We start from the raw sequence: 16,293 nt of genomic DNA on the forward strand, positions 1-16,293 counted from the left end.
GGGCGCCCCGGGGAAGGAGAGGTGGGCACTGAACGCAGGGAGTATTTCCCCAGGGCATGGCTGTCTCCTCTGCACCAGCTCTGTGCTCTGGTTCTAGCCTTCAGGATCGGTCCCTACCCTCTAGGAATCAGCACAGCCCTGCACACTTCTCACGTGTTCTGAAGACCAACACTTGAATGGGGACTTTGAGCCCTGAGTGTGTTTCCATGCACCCTCTCGTGGGTCCATCTTGTCTCTCCCTCTCTTCCTGAGACCTGAAAGTAATAGCAGCTGCATCTACCATTCACTGAGCATCTTTGCTGTGTGAGGCACAGGGCCGAGTGGACTATGTGCATTAACCCAATATCATCTTCTAAAGGTGTTTTTTTTCATTTATTTTTTGGCCACACCACATGGCACTTGGGAGTTTAGTTTCCTGACCAGGGATCAAACCCGCACCCCCTGCAGTGGAAGTGTGGAATCCTCCTAATCACTGGACCACCAGGGAAGTCCCAACCTACTACCAGCAAGTCAGCTCTACCAAGGAAGAGGACAATGCATCCATGTTGTGGATGGAGGGAAAAAGACTTCAAATGACATCTATTGTTGTTTAGTCGCTAGGTCGTGTCCAACTCTTTTATGACCCCATGGACTGTGGCTCACCAGGCTGCTCTGTCCATGGTATTCTCCAGACAAGAATATTGAAATGGGTTGCCATTTCCTTCTCCAGGGGATCTTCCCTGACCCAAGGGTCGAACCCGAGTCTCCTGCATTGGCAGGCAGATTCTTTACCAGTGAGTCTTCAGGGAAGCCCCAAATGACATCTACTCATACCCTGTGACCAGTCAATCCTCTCTTAGGAGTAGGCCCCAAAGAAACCTTCACCCTGGTCCATAAGGGCCTGTGGATGTGATGTCATTGCAGTGCTGTTTGTGGAGATGGGGAGTTGGAGATACCTGGGAGGAAAAACATACAGAGCCTTTTGGAAGCAAGGAATGAGGCTCAAGCAGCAACACGGATGGATCTTAAAAACAGAAGATAGCGATCAAAGTAAACAACAGAATGAGATCTGGAACACACAAAACCACTTATGTATATGAACACTACCTGCACACAAAACAACAAGATGTATTTTGAAAACACATTTGAACAAGAAGATACTTATTAAGAACATTAGAATAGCTGCCTCTGGTGGGCGTGGGTGGAGAGTGTGGTTGGAGATTAGAGATAAAGAGGGAAAATTAATATAACAAGAGAGGAGGCCTTCATGGACCAATGGTGATAAGGCACCCTGATGTGAGCTGTAGGAATAGCTCAGTCGTTTGTACTTGAAGTCCAACAAAGGAAACTCAAGTAAGGATCAGAGAGGTTAAGTAATTTGTCCAAATCACACAGCAAAGGAGGAGTAGAAAGAGGATGTTCAAATAAGTAGGCTACTTGAAGCAAGACGGTAGCAGGACCCTGAAAGCCACATGTTTGCACCGTTAACAGCAAAGAGGGCAGGAGGGACAGCGGGACAGAGGACAGGTGTGTGTGGCAAGGGGTGGGGATCTTCTTGGGCTCCACAAGTCAACCCGGCGTGTCACCAGCTCTCCTCATCCTTCCCAAACACCCACTGAGTGCCGTGGGGTACAGATCACCCTCCTTACCTTCCAGGAATTATGATGAGGAATAAAATGAGCTCATGCTGGGGGTGTGGCAGAGAAGTCAGAAAGGGTGGGCTTCCAGGAGGCAGAACTGATTCAGTGCTGTCTGGGGCTTAGAAATGATAATAACTATATAACTCAGGCCCTCCTCCCCATCCTCTCCCAAGCAAGATACCATCTGCCCAGAGCCTTGGAGATCCCAGATCAGCGGCTCCACCAGGGCTGCCCTTCTTCCCCCCTCCTCCCTGCCTGCCTCCCCTCCTGGACCCTCCCATCTTCTCCAGAAATTAGGGGTCATTACCATTAGGGTGTGAGATCTGAGCACAGCGTACAAGTCATTAACACCCCAACTCCCAGTCCGCCTGGGGGCCACAAAGTCTACACCATGCTCAACACGCAGTGCTGACGGTGCCAGGAAGGAAACAGTCCTGCGCCCAGCCCTGGCCAGTGGGCGGAGGGCAGGAAGTCACCAGCTGTTCTGCCTCCCTCACCCTGGGCCTCCTCCTTTCCTCCCTCACTGACCCAGGGAGAAGCACAGGGCAGTCCGACATGGGGCATTTCTGACACGTTCCTGGAAGTCTGATGTTGGGGAAATCGGGCCCGAAGGAGGTGTGTTGGGAGGAGACATCTGGTTTTGAAGATGGCAAGAGGGCAGCCCATTCAGCCACCTACCCCTCAATAGAGTTACCCACCCACACATAATAATAGCCAGTTTTATTATTTTTTTTTATGTTTTGGTCACATCGTGTGTAATGTGGATCTTAGATCCCGAACCAGGGATCAAACTCATGCCCCCTGCATTGGAAGCACAGAGTTTTAACCACTAGACCAGGGAAGTCCAATAATAGCTAATATTTATTGAGTGCTTCCTCTGTGCCAGGCACTGTCCTAAGTGCGTTGCCCTACTCTATTATTAGTAGTTAGGGACCTTTAGTCCAACCATTTTACAGATGAGTAAACAGAAGTACAGACAGGTCAGTTATTTATACTCGCCCAAGGTCACACAACTAGTAAAATGGTAGAGCCAGGATTCAAGCTCATAAAGTTTGGCTTTAAGCCTGAAGTCCCATCCTCTATACAACAACCCACCATCTATCCGCATGGACCATCTTCCCACCCACTCACCCGTGGCCACCCCACCTAACCACCTGTCTACTCACTCATCCATCCATCCCTTCATCTTCTAACCCCTTGTTTGAAGAGGTTTAGGAAAGGGAACAGCAAATTCAAAGACTTAGAAGGGAGAGAGCAGGGCATGTTAAGAAAGTAGCTGCTACAAAGAGTGAGGGAAAAGATAGCAAGAGATGAGACTAAGAAGGTGACCAGGGCTCAAATCAGGAGGGTCTGCTCGTCCACCATCTATCGACCTACTCACATCCATCCACCTCCCACGCTGCTCTCCTACTGCTCTGTCCATCCATATGTCCATCCATGAGTTCAGGTGTCCATCCATCCATCTGTCCATCCATCCATCCATTCATCCATCATCCTTCATTCCTATACTTGAGAAGGCAGACAGAGAGGAAGAAAGCGAATAGAGAGTTAGCCGGCTACATTTCTTCTATGCCAGTGATTACTTGTGACCTTTTGGGGAGCTTGGGGGACATTAGGACTCCCCAAGCTACTGGAATAAACAGAATGATTTCCCCCACTCTCCACTCACCCCACTACCCATAGCTCACCAGTCCTGGGCACCATGGGAAGAAGGAATTGCAGAGTGACTAGGTATTAAGGTTCAAAGAACCATCCAGACCTTGAAGCTTCTGCCCCCAGCCCTGCCCCTGTATCTCCTCAGGAAGATAGAAGGAATTATGTTGTCAAAGAGGTGTCACAATGCCCCCAGCCCCACACAAGTTCTCCCTAACTTGGTGTCCCAGACCCTCCCAAGAGTCCCTGAATACCTCTGGAGCCCTTGGCTGCCACAAGTTCCATCTCACCACCAAGGAAGGAGCTGGTCAAGGATGTTCCAGGTGGGATGACATCATGGTGTGGGATCAGGGCGGCCCAAAGTGGCAAGAAGTTTGATTGGCAGAAAGGAGGGTGAAGGCCCCTGCCCAGCCCACCTGTGCGGCTGGGAGCTGAGGGACTTTTACCAAAGGTTTAGGTGCCGATGACTCCTGTTCCCCAGCTGTGGAGCTGTCCTAGTCTCCCCTGGTTGGGGGTGGGGTGGGGGGCGGGCAGGTGACCACCATTCAGCTCCTTTGGTCTCTGCCCCTTCACTTCCCCGAGAGGCTTCCTGGACCGTTAGTTTGCATGGCCCCACCTCCTCGGCACACTTGTGATAAGTAATAATGCTGGTCAACGTTTACTGAGGGCTAAAGACGTCCAGGCGCCTTAAGGAGAGTATCTCATTAACTCATAGTAACCCTATGAGACAGAGTCTCTGTTATCCTTCATAGATGGGAAAACAGGCAGAGTGTATTATAAATGACCGGAGAGACTCCCCTGGTGGTCCGGTGGTTAGGACTCTGAGCTGCCACTGCAGGGTACAAGAGTTCGATCCCTGGCTGGGGGACTAAGATTCCACACACAGCGTGGTGTGGCCAAAAATAAATAAATAAACAAATTACCGGAAGAGCAGGTGCCCAGTGGGTGGTAGTGGCTTCCTGAGGAAGCCGAGGCCCCCCCCCACTTGGCCTTCTCACTGACTCCCTTCAGAGTCCCCGTCCCCTCACTGAAGGCAAATAAGTGCTCATAAAGCTTCGGGGGAGCATGTGTGACACCTCCGTGTAACTTCTGGATGGGGCTGATGATAATTACCACTTTCTTTTACAGCTCCCACGATTCATGGCGCCCCCACCACAAGCTGTGCAGTACATAGCCTTATTAGCCCCGTTTTGCAGATGAGGCAAGTCAAGCTCAAAGAGGTTCAGTGACTTGCCTGAGGATGCCCGACCTGTAAGGGCAGAGTCAGGTCCTGAGCTTAGACCTTCAAACTCCAAAGCCTGGGCTCATTTCCAGCATCAGGTGCCCTGGGAGGCTTCACCAGCTGCCTCACCCAGTGCTATTTGCATTTTGACAGGGCACAAGGCCTTCCACGAAAAAGGGAGGTGCTAATGGTGGCATGTCAGGCGCAGGCTAGGCCAGCAGATAGGCAGGGGGCCGGAAGAGGGGCCTGAAGTATTGGACCTCATCTCACATATGAAGTCTTCTTGCCCTACTCAGAAAGTGCCACCCTGAAGTCTCCCTCTTCCCTATTCTTGGTCTGGTTAAGGGACAAATGTATATATGATATATCTAAAAAGCCTGGGTGGGTCTGCCTGTGGCTTGTGGGGGTTATGGAAAGAGGGTGTCAGATTCCTTCTTTTGGCTCTTAACTCAAAACCCAAATGAAAACGGGAGTGTGATTCAGCAAGGAGCGAAAGGGCTGGTGGGACCTTCTCCTTGCCCTTTAAACTTCATTGCCCCCTGTGGAACGAGAGGAGTGGGAGGCTTACGGCAGCAGAAAGCAGATAGTGGAGATGGGGGCCTTCCTTTCACCTCTAAACTCGTTTTCTTGACCTCAGCATTGTGAGATGATGGTTCTTTGCCATGGGCGGGGCAGGGGAGGCTGGTGTCCTGTGGGATGTTTGGCAGCATCCCTGGCCTCTGGACACCAGTAGCACCTCCCAGTTGTGACCACCAAAAATGTCTCCCCGCATTGCCACATGTTCCCCGGGGGTGGGGTGGGAGAGGAACTACCCCCCCACCCCGTGTGAACCACTTCTCTAAATGCACACACGCTGTGCATTTGACAGGGAGGACCTGAGAGGGGAGGAGACGGTTAAATGAAACCAGATGTTAACCTGGAAAGTATGCAGTCGGGCCCCACCCTCCCTCCAGAGCTGGCAGTGCTGGGCTGAACATGGGATGGGGTGTTCTCAGCTCTCGGAGCTTAGTCACCTGGAACCTGGCTGGGTCCCCGGAAGGGGCGGGACGAGGCTGGGGCTGCCCGGCTTCCTCCTCCTCTTCCCATCCGTTGCCTCCTTTCTCTCTTCCTCCTCCCTCGCTCCTTCCCGGGACTGTCCCTCTGCCCCAATTCCTCTGTGAGCCTCATCCCTGGATGTGCTGGGGGTCCTGGGTCGCCCAAGCAGGGTCCCAAGTATAGCGGCAGCAGCAGCTGGGGCATAGCTGACGGGAGACTCAGGGTCTGGGCTGGGACGGAGCAGAAGAGGAGGATTCAAACCCTGGCTCCTGCACTAACTGGTCATTAGTTGTGCAACTTCTGCAAGGTTCTTACACGCCACTCACTAGCCATGTGCACTTAGACCAAGCTTAGCTTCCTCGGAGCCTCAGTTTCTGCATTAGAAAGACAGGAGGCTCCTCTGTCCATGGGGATTCTCCAGACAAGAATACTGGAGTGGGTTGCCATGCCCTCCTCCAGGGGATCTTTCCAACCCAGGGATTGAACCCACGTCTCCTGCATTGCAGGTGGATTCTTTATCATCTGAGCCACCAGGGAAGCCAGAAAGATGGGAATAACCTCTCACAATGGCTCTTTGGGGCTTTTGCAGAGGTCAGTGGTTAGTCCCTGGCAGTTGGTAGATTCTCGATCCTATTAGGAAAGAGTGTTGCCAGCCCTTCCCCTTGCAGGAGGAACCCCCCACAACAATTCTGAAAGTACCTGCCTCTGTCACCTCTCACACCAGCTCCGGAACCTGAGGGGCAAGGCCCAGGAGGCCTGGAGCTGCTGGGGAGCAGGGGCTGGTGGGGGCGGGGCCTCTGCTGTTCCCTGTCTCCGCAGGCACAGGCTGAGCCTCCCTGCCGTGTCAGGAGGACCAGAAGCCCGCATCCTTGGATTCAGGCTTAACACGAAAAACCCGAGCCACTTGTGTGGCCCAGGAAAGGAAAATTCTACACCTCCAGGCGATCAGCCTCAATGCTGAGGAAAAGGAAACTGTCATGGACTCTGTAGCACTGATTCTCACCACCCTCGGAAGGAGCTGGCAATACCGAGAGACGCTCTCGGCTGTCACAATTGGCGGGGGGTGCTAGTGGGCAGAGGCCAGGGCTGATGCTAAGCATCCCTTGACGCACAGGACAGCCCCACAACAAAGATGTATCCAGCACAAAGTGTCAACGGGGCCGAGACTGAGAAGCACTATCCCCAGGGCTTCATATTTGTGTTCATATGTGTAGTGTCTCTGCTACTTGTACACCCAGAGCTGGGTGCGTAAGAGGAGCACGAATGGATAGAACAACTGATGTCACATCCTCAGCTGCGCTGAGAGATAATTCATAGAATAAACCTCAGACTCCTGGGGTGTCATCCTGTCTGTGCCAGGTCCAAGGACCCAGAACCAAAACCCAGCATTCAAAACCCCACAGTGTCCCCGCCACACCCGGGACATCAGGCCGCCGTGTCTCACCAGCGAGCCTGGGGCCTGGGGAGGGGTCGCCCTAGCTGCTCACCTGCCTCCCAGCACATCTAGCAAGGGGCCAGCAAGATGATGAAATGAGAACAGAAATGAATTGGCGGGCCCCATCCCCCCAGTGCTGTGGACACAGCATGTATTGTGGGGTAAGGGTGTGGCCTTTGGAGTCAGCCAGGCCTGGGTCCCCATCGCAGCCTAGCTCCTCACCAGTCACATGGCCCTAAACTTGGGAATACCTTCCTGATTTCTGTTTTCTCAATCATAAACGGGGCTCATAACGATACCTTCCTTAAAGGGTTAATGTGAGGACTCTCAGAGGAAATCCACTGAAAGGGCTCGGCGCTGTGCTCATGGGTGGTGGTGAAAAACGACCACGGATTATGACTATTCATCGCTCATTCCCAGTGTGAGCCCCAAGGCCGAGCCTGGACGGGTCTGGGGAGAGGCTGCTGACTGCTCGTGCGCCTCTCTCACCAGCTTGGCTGTGTGCCAGCACTGGGTTGAGCCCTGGGGACCCAGGTGAATAGGGTGTGGTGCTGACCTCTGAGAGCAGTGTACAGGCTGCTGGGACTTTAGCCAGAGCCTGGAAGGACCACTATTTGGGATGAAGATGAGGCAAGCACAGGACCTAGGGCGCAAAATATTTGAAAGGAGACACTCACTGTGCCCTTGCATGAGTCTGAATATGAGCCCCTCCTGAAAATGCATAGCCTTGCCTCATCCTAATCCCAGCCCAGCGAAGGACCACATCCCGGGAGGAGGGCCTAAAGGCATGGAAGATGGTGAGATGGGTGCAGAGGCCACAGCATCTGAGGCTTCCTGGAGGAGGTGTCATGAGAGCTGCTGGCATGGGAGGATAAGGGAGAATTTTGAAGGGCAAGGCTGAGGGTCATATATTGCTAGGTGGGAACCTATGGGAGTAGAGACTGCCTTGGAGAAAAGCCTGGGCAAGTGTGAGTTGGGCAAATAGTTTATAAATTAAACACAACAGAACGTACATTATGACTTGAGTATTGGGGGTTTCTTTTGTCAGATGGCAGGGGTTCAACTTCCAATAGCTCTACAGCTGGGGTTTCCCTGGGGCCTCTGCAAACAGGACATGGGTCTTCTTGAGAGTTGCAGCCTGGGAGAGTGCAACAGAGCTGCCTGACACTCAGGGATCTCAGACTTCGGGTTGTTCCATCACAGCTATGAAGATTCCTAGTGAGAGGGCACCCAGGATCTGGGTGATGGTATGGGGGCTCAAAGGTGAGGAAGATGTTTCAGTCACAGGATGGTCAAGGAGGGTAGCAACAGAGGGCCAAATAAATGTCAGTAGCATGGGATAAAGGCTGCAACAGGGAACTCCTAGGAGGGTGGACCTCCATACCCAATCACCCAAGAGTGGTTATAAAGGGCAGACATTGTTGGGTGGGAGACACAGTCTGTAACAATGAGAAGTGTTCTAAATTAGAACCGGGCTGGCTGGTTGGAAGGCCAACGACCCCTTACTAGAATCCAGTTCTGTTGAACCAATAGTTATTGAGCGTTTGCTCAATGTCTTGGTCTGGAGTAAGAGAAGGAGTAGGATTTTGGAGGCTATTATGTTAAGGGTAAGGGTAAGAGAGTGCTGCTCTTAAGAGGCTCAGGGATGAACAGGAAAGAGTATCCCTGATGGGTGGGAGGGAGGGCAGACTAGTTTGGGGGGGACAGCCTGAGCTAAGGTAAGACTGCCTGAAAGGATCAGGTGTGACCAGGAAGTGACAGGCAGATTGGATAGCTGGAACTCGGGAACTTTGGGGGAGCCCTGTCCTTCCAGGCTGGGGACTTGGCCTTTATTTTCTGGGCAGCAAAAGATGCTTTGAGGACAAGCCATACATTCTGGTCACTAATATATTGGGTTGGTCCAAAAGTTCATTCAGGGTTTTCCGTAGGATGTTATGGACTTTGGGGCCAACCCAATAGAGAGACTAATTCAGAGTGTGAAGCACAGGCTGGGAACGCAAGAGATAAAGAAACAGGAAGAGTTGGTAGAAAGCTGGAGTCACCTTGTAGGAGAGAGGATGGAGGCCTGATGGACGGTGGCAGAGGCCAGGGAGAGAAGGATGTGGGCGACATTGATGGACAGACAGGATGCAGGGGAAGGGGCAGGGGTGGGGTTGGAGATGACCCCCGGGTTCCCAGCCTCTGAGCTGGTCGAGGTCTCCAAGAAGCAAACCCAGGTTTGTAGAAGCAGGTGAGGTGGTGGAGCTTGAAGGCTTTCTCCTGCCTGCAAGTGTCTAGCTCCAGGGCCAGCAGAGCTGGGCTCCAGGGGTAGCTCTGTGGGCCTCTCAGCAGTGCCCCTGCCCCCTCCCTCCCGCCCTTGGCCCTCGCGAAGTACCCAGCTCTCCCCTTCTTTCCTTCCTCCCAGGACTCACAGAAATCCTCAGTACCCAGTCATGGCCCAAAGACGCCATCAGGCCAAAAGGTGAAGGCTCCACACTGTCCCCTGTCCTTGTCGTGGAAGCAGGACCGTGAGCAGACTCTGGCAGCAGCCTATGTGCCGGTGGTGGTGGACCCCAGAGGGCAGAATCCAGACAAGTTCAGGTTCAATTTCTACACCTCCCAGTACTCCAACTCCCTGAACCCCTTCTACACCTTGCAGAAGCCCACCTGTGGCTACCTATACCGCCGGGACACCGACCACACCCGCAAGCGCTTCGACGTGCCTCCCGCCAACCTGGTCTTGTGGCGCTCGTAGGCCTGTGCCAGTCAGAAGCCCCCTACCCTGCACCCTCACCCCCACGATGCTGGGTCCCCAAGGGGAAGGGCTGCTCCCTCCCGGAGGAGCAGAAAGTCCCCGGGCTAGGACGGCTGTGCCCTGCCCACTGTCAACAATGGCAAAGGGAGGTCTCGCTTTTCAGCAGCAATTAAAGTTTCTTCTTCCTTTCCCTGGCATCTGAATGGGTGGCTATGGGTGGATAAACTGAGGCCACAGGGGTGCTGTAAGCAGGGTTACGGCCAGAGGTGCCTGAAGACTTGGAAGGACCTAATTCTCATCAGCTCACCCCAAGAGTAACCCCAACTCCCCTGCAGAGCCTGAGTCCCAAGCAAAGCCCATGCTGGCCACACCCTGCCTGTGGTCCCAGTTTGGCAACCTCTCCAATAACAAGAAAGAGCTACATCAATCGACCATGATCTAGGGTTGGAGCAACCACTGGGGAAGGGGTACGTCCTGCAGGGAGTGAACCTGATCTCCAGGGAGCCTCCTCTCTAGCTCCTAGTTTTACATAAAACTGCCTTTTCTGACTGGTAGTTTTTTTGGTGAGGGATGGACTTCCCATCTTAAGTCTCCCTTCTGGTCCAGCAGAGCTGATGCTGACGTTAGGCTCATGGGCCGAGGTTCACGGAGAAGGAGAGTAAAAGCACAGTGCACTTGACTCCGAGCCAGAGTGAGTCCTTGGTCACTGCCGCCCAAGGCTGGATCCAATGGCCTGCTGGCGCCAGCTTCAACTGGCCTGTGAGAGCTGGCAGTGGGCAGCTCCCGACTCCACAATCAGTGACTTCACGCTGGTAGCTTGAAACCAGCACAGTGGAAGTATTTACACCCTGGAAACCAGCAAACATCTATAAAACAGGATTTCTTTTTTTCCATAGAGCCAAGTAGTTAAATATTTACCAGCAGACAACTGAGTGATTCCAACTGGTTTCATTTCTAGGAATCACGTCTTATTGCAGATAGAATGGTGGATTCAGTGGTGCATACTTCTAGGGCACAGGAGACAAGGGGGCCGGTGTGGGATGAAGAGACAGGATGCTGGGGACCCAGACAAGCAACCAATCCACTGGCCAGATTTACCTGGACACCTTTCTCTGAAAAGAAGATGGCAAGCCAGAGAAAAAGGATGAGAGGGTGTCCTAAATATCACCTAACAGCAAAGGACCCAGGTTTTTCTATGTATTATATTTGAAGTAGGCTGTCTTTCAAATTAGAGGCCTTCCTTGAATGTCTAGTGATCCTTGGCTGGAAGCAGGCCATTTGGCATCTGTATCAAGTCTCTCCTTCCTGGTTGCCATTGTTCATGGAGCCAGTGTGGGAAGGAGCTGGGCAGGGGTCTCACTTTTCATAGGCAGACTTTGCCATAACTTCCTGGTTTCCAGAGCAGCCCTTCTCTCCTCTCGAGCTGTCTCTCGAGGCTGGAGCTTGTCCAGTTCAAGTCTCAGAATAACCTTCCCCCAGGGCCAGGAGGAGAGAGATGACACCTTAAGATGTCCGTTCTGCTGCCTTGAGGAGGGCCTCTGGGGAACGAGTTGCTCCTGACACAAACTTCCCACCAGTACCCCTACTTCTGCCCCACCTGTCCTGCACCCCAGCCCCCACGGCACCTTCTGTGCCTATCTCCTGAGCTTCCAGAGTCCTGTGGTGGGAATTTAAGATTTTATTTATTTTTAATTTATGTGGCTGCACTGGGTCTCAGCTGCTGCACCGGGGATCTCTGTGGCAGCATGCGAACTCTTAGTCGTGGCCGGTGGGATCCGGTTCCCTGACCAAGGATTGAACCCAGGCCTCCTGCACTAGGAGCATGGAGTCTTAGCTACTGGACCACCAGGGAAGTCCCCTCTCCTGCTCTCTAGCACTCAGGTTTCAACTTTCCACACTCTGGTAAGGCACCACTCGCCCATCCATTTCTCTCGTCCAAAATTTTTATTAGAACCTGTCATCTGCTGTCTTCTTCTCTTGGTCTCTCTGGATCTGCAGCTTTTAGAAATGAATTGCCATCTCAGTGTGCTTTTCAAAAGAGGCAGAGATAAAGGCAAGTTTTCAGTCTACACACAACCCAAAGCTGTACCTCCCAACAATCATCCCACAGACACTGGGTGAACACCGAGCGCATGCTGGGCCCTTGGGCTACAAAGATGAACAAGAACCGTCTCTGCTCCCCCAGACCCGACAGCCTCGAGGAGTGGGGGCGGGGCCCGTATCTGCACGCGCTCAACTGACGCCTCCCCCTCGCTCCTGGTGAAGGTCGCCGCCTAGAGGTTCACCTTGGTAAAGCAGCCTCCACCGACGCTTGCAGGACACCTTGACAGAAGCCAGCCAAGGTGCCAGGTCGGTCTCGGCGGGACAGTCTCTGGAGGCCCAGAACCTGTGTTCCGGGCTCTGTTGTGTTTCTGTGGAGGTGGCCAGTGGGCACACGGGCACGTTGGAGCGAGTCAGTCGGGACTGGGATTGTCACCCCTCCCATCCCTTCCGGACATGGCTTCTGCCTCTACACCCCTGCCCGCCATGCTCCCGCTCCTTGGCATCATTCAGCCTCGTGGGTCCTCTCACTCCGGTGCGGCATCTGTCCTGGGAAGGAGTCCTGCAGACAGCAGCCAGGGGAGGCCACGGTCCTCTCTCACGCGGCCACAGCAGACCGGTCCAGTCAGACACTCGGTACTCCTCTCACGGGTCCGTCTCTTCCTCCTCGCTATGGATGCCTCGCTATGGAGCCCCGTCTCCCTGACTTGGCATCTGTGTCTCTGGGGGAGGAATGGGGAGCAGGACTGCGAGAGCCCCTGCGGAGGGAGAGGCTGGCCTCTGGGGCTGGGTAGCCATGGATTCCATACGCACCTTGGGCTGGAGTGAGGGATGGGCCCCATAGCCAGCGGGAGCGAGCTCCCTGTTGGGGGATTGCTCAGACAGAGGGGCCACAGGGAAGGCGCTAGACTCAGAGGCTTATAGATCCTCTAGGTTCATCCAGCCTTTCCCCCCGGGACTTATTTTCGCCCCCAGCTCTGTGGCTTGTGGGAATCTTAGTTTCCTGACCAGGGGAAAGGCTGGCGTGCTGCAGTCCTTGGGGTCACAAAGAGTTGGATAGGACTGAGCGACTGAACTGAACTGACCAGAGGTTGAACCCTGGGCCTTTGACAGTGAAAGTGTGGAGTCCTAACCACTGGACTGCCAGGAAGTTCCCTTCCCAGCGATTTGACGACTTAGCCTAAAAGCAAGAATTTAACATGGAAAAACTTTGGTACATCACCACTTAAAAATTTTGTGAACCTGAGAATGTGATTTTTCTGCCCCCAATTCCTCCCGTCTCACATGGAAATAATAGCATCCATCCCACAGGACTGTCTTGAGCCTGTTCATCAAGCCTAACCTGGTGTTTTAGACATAAAAGCTCTAGTCTGTGTTAGCTCTCTTGAATCTTTTCTTATCATCTTATCATCCATTCATTCAATAATGTTTTATTGAGCCCCTCCCAGTCAAATGTTACTCTCCGAAAGATAATTGAGGGGGGGCTGTAATGAAGGAACTGTTCACAGATAAGTGGGCATGGTTAAGGGACTGATGATATGCCCAGAGGGTAGCAACAGAGGGAAGCCCTTCTTACCCCTAAGCCTGAGGGGTAGAGGGATGAGGCTTTGTCATAGGAGCCTGGAGAGAGTTCTAGCAGGAGCTGTAGCTGAAGGTCAAAGAAAACAACCAGGACCCAAACTGTGGCCCAGCAGGGAGGGAGGGGAACAGATACCCAGCCTTGGTCTCTTTCCGTCCTCTAATCTCCTAGCAGTGCTTCTCAAAGGATGAACCTAGCTTGAAGCCAGAGGGTCAGGGAGCCCAGGTGATCCAGTCCACAGGTTTCAGCCTCCTAGGGCTCAGAGCAGACCAACAAAGGTAGAGAAGGAGTGAGAGAGGGGCCCACAGCATAACCAGCACATGACCATGTGGGATCCATGCTACTGGGTGCTGGAGTGTTGTAAAAAAATGAGGAAGACAGAGGAGCTTGCTCTGGAGAGCTTGCTGGATTCCTGAGGACAGGCTGGTAATAACCAGCTGCTTATAATTTCAGAAAGAAATGAGTGTTTTGTCTGTTATTGTAAAAGTGTGACTATCATAGACTTTAAAGTGAGCTGTCATGATTTCCACCTGTTGTTCCTGCCTTTGTACAGTCCCCTCCCTCTGAGTGTGGGTGAGACCCGTGACTTGCAAAGACAGACTATGGCAAAGGTGATGGGTGTCACTTCCTTGATGAGGTTCCATTATATGAGATTCCATTTTAGCAGATTACAGAGAGGATCTCCTCGCTGACCTGATAAAATAAGCAGCCATGTCGAGGAGTCGATGTAACAAGGAACCGTGGGCAGCTTCTAGAAACTTGGGGCAACTTCTTGGACCTGAGAGTGTCCTCCAGACAATATCTAGCAGAGAGCTGTGGCTTCAGTCCTACAGTCACAGGAAATGAGTTCTACCAAAGACCTGGATGAGGTAGAAGTGAATGCTTCCCCAGTCAAGCCTTCAGATGAAAACATAGCCCAGATGGTCCCTTGATTCCAGCCTTGTGAAATCCTGGGCAGAGGACCCCGTTGAGCCATGCCTAGACTCCTTGTCCACAGAAGCTGTGAGATAATAAATGTGCATAGTTTGAAGCTGATGACTTTGTGGGTAATTTGTTATGCAATGTAGAAAACTAATAGAACACATAAGCAAGATGTCAGAGTGCTGAGGCAGGGAAGGTGAAGTCTGCAGAGATTCAGAAGGCTTCACAGAGGAGGTAGCTTTTGTGCTCACACATGAAGAGTGAGGAAAATATAAGCAGAGATGGAAAGATGAGCTGTCACCTCCTCTTTGACCTCTTCATTTCAAACCCTGGGCCTAAGAGGACTCTGCAAGGGCATGAATCCTAGCCTGGGTCCCAAGCAAAATAAAGGGAGGAGCCCTCTCTGCCCTCTCATCCCCGGAAAAAACCATGCTCCAGAGAACCTGATCAAAGCAGACAGATTGCATTGTCGATCTTAAGTCAATCGTTTTAGGTGAAAGAGAAGTAAAACAGTCCCATTTGATTCTTTTTTCAAAAATGGTTATCTTCTGTTTATGTGAGCAACATATGTACATTATGAACTGTTATTTTTAATTGTTTTATTTATTTTGGCTGTGCAGCATGGCTTGCAGGACCTTAGTTCCCCAACCAGAAATTGAACCTTGGCCCTAGGCAATGAAAACACCGCGTTCTAACCATTGAACTGCTGGGGAATTCCCATGAACCATTTTTTGAGATGCAGATTTTTTTTTTTTAAGCAAAGATGAAAAATCACTGGTGATCTCATAACTTAGAGATGACCCTGTTAACATTTTGGTGGTTTCCTTCTCATCATAGGTATCATGTTCACAAGTGACAAGGACAACAGTATTGACATCACTCTCGTCTCAGTCTTTCTCTCTCTCTCTGGTCTTCTAAAGGGGCATCCTTAACTCAGGTCCTTTGGATGAACTTTCTCAGGACAATGGGCAAAAAGAGCTGTAGAACTGGGAAGGGGACCATCTTGTGGATAATGGAAAGGAAGAAAACTGCTCCCTGGGGGAAAACCAGATCTGAGGTGGCAGACAGACCTGGTCCAGAGCACATAGCCCCCCACCCCATCCCATCCTCAGTCATATCTGGCAGATGCCTGTAGAGCAGGGCCAGAGAAACAGCCCCCAGAGGCTCCTCTGTTCCCAGGGAGCTTTGTCTCATTCCATCTGAAGCATCTTGGTCAAGGAGGGAAATCTCTCCCTAGGTGCCCAGGGTTCTGCTTCAGGTGCTTCCTCTGTGCCCTGAGCTGTTGGAAGGGGATGTCCCCCTGAGAGAGGGCCTCTAGGGCTGAGCAGTGTTCAGGGGCACAGACCCCATCACTCCAGGCTCCTCCCTCCACCCAGCCAGTGCTCAGAGCCCCTGGATACACAGGACTGGGCCCTGATGGCTGGAAGGCTGTGACCGCCCTTTGTTGAGCTGGGCCACCTCTCTGAGCTGACCTCTCCAGGCCCAGTTCCTCTGTCCCGTTCTTAGGGAGTAATCTTAGGATGACAGCCTGACATTTTTCCCACAAAACTGTATAAGAACTACCGACTTCCTGGTGCCTCCATCCTCAAACTGCCTCTGAGGGTTCTAGTTTGCTTTTTTTTTAAATATGTTTTTGATGTGGACCATTTTAAAAGTCTTCACTGAATTTGTTACAATATCACTTCTGTTTGATGTTTTGATTTTTTGGCCATGAGGCATGTGGGATCTTAGCTCTCCAACCAGGAATCAAACCCAGCGATCTAACCTGCACCCCCTTTATTGGAAGGCATAGTCTTAACCACTGGACCGTCAGGGAAGCCTCCTCTAGTTTACTTTTTTATTTAAATGCAGAGAGGGTGGTCCACATAGCAGATAAGGGAGGCAGACAGGGAAGGGACAAGACAGAGCTAGGGCTTAAGTGCACTTGAACGTTGGCTGGGGACTTCTCTGGTGGTCCAGTGGCTAAGAGTCCACGCTTCCCACGTGCCACGACCAAGAGTTCGCATGACCCAACTAAAGATCCTGCGTGCTGCAACTCAGACCTGGCAGTGCAGC

The sequence above is a fragment of the Dama dama genome, chromosome 7 (assembly GCF_033118175.1).
Source record: "Dama dama isolate Ldn47 chromosome 7, ASM3311817v1, whole genome shotgun sequence".
Lineage (NCBI taxonomy): Eukaryota > Metazoa > Chordata > Mammalia > Artiodactyla > Cervidae > Dama > Dama dama.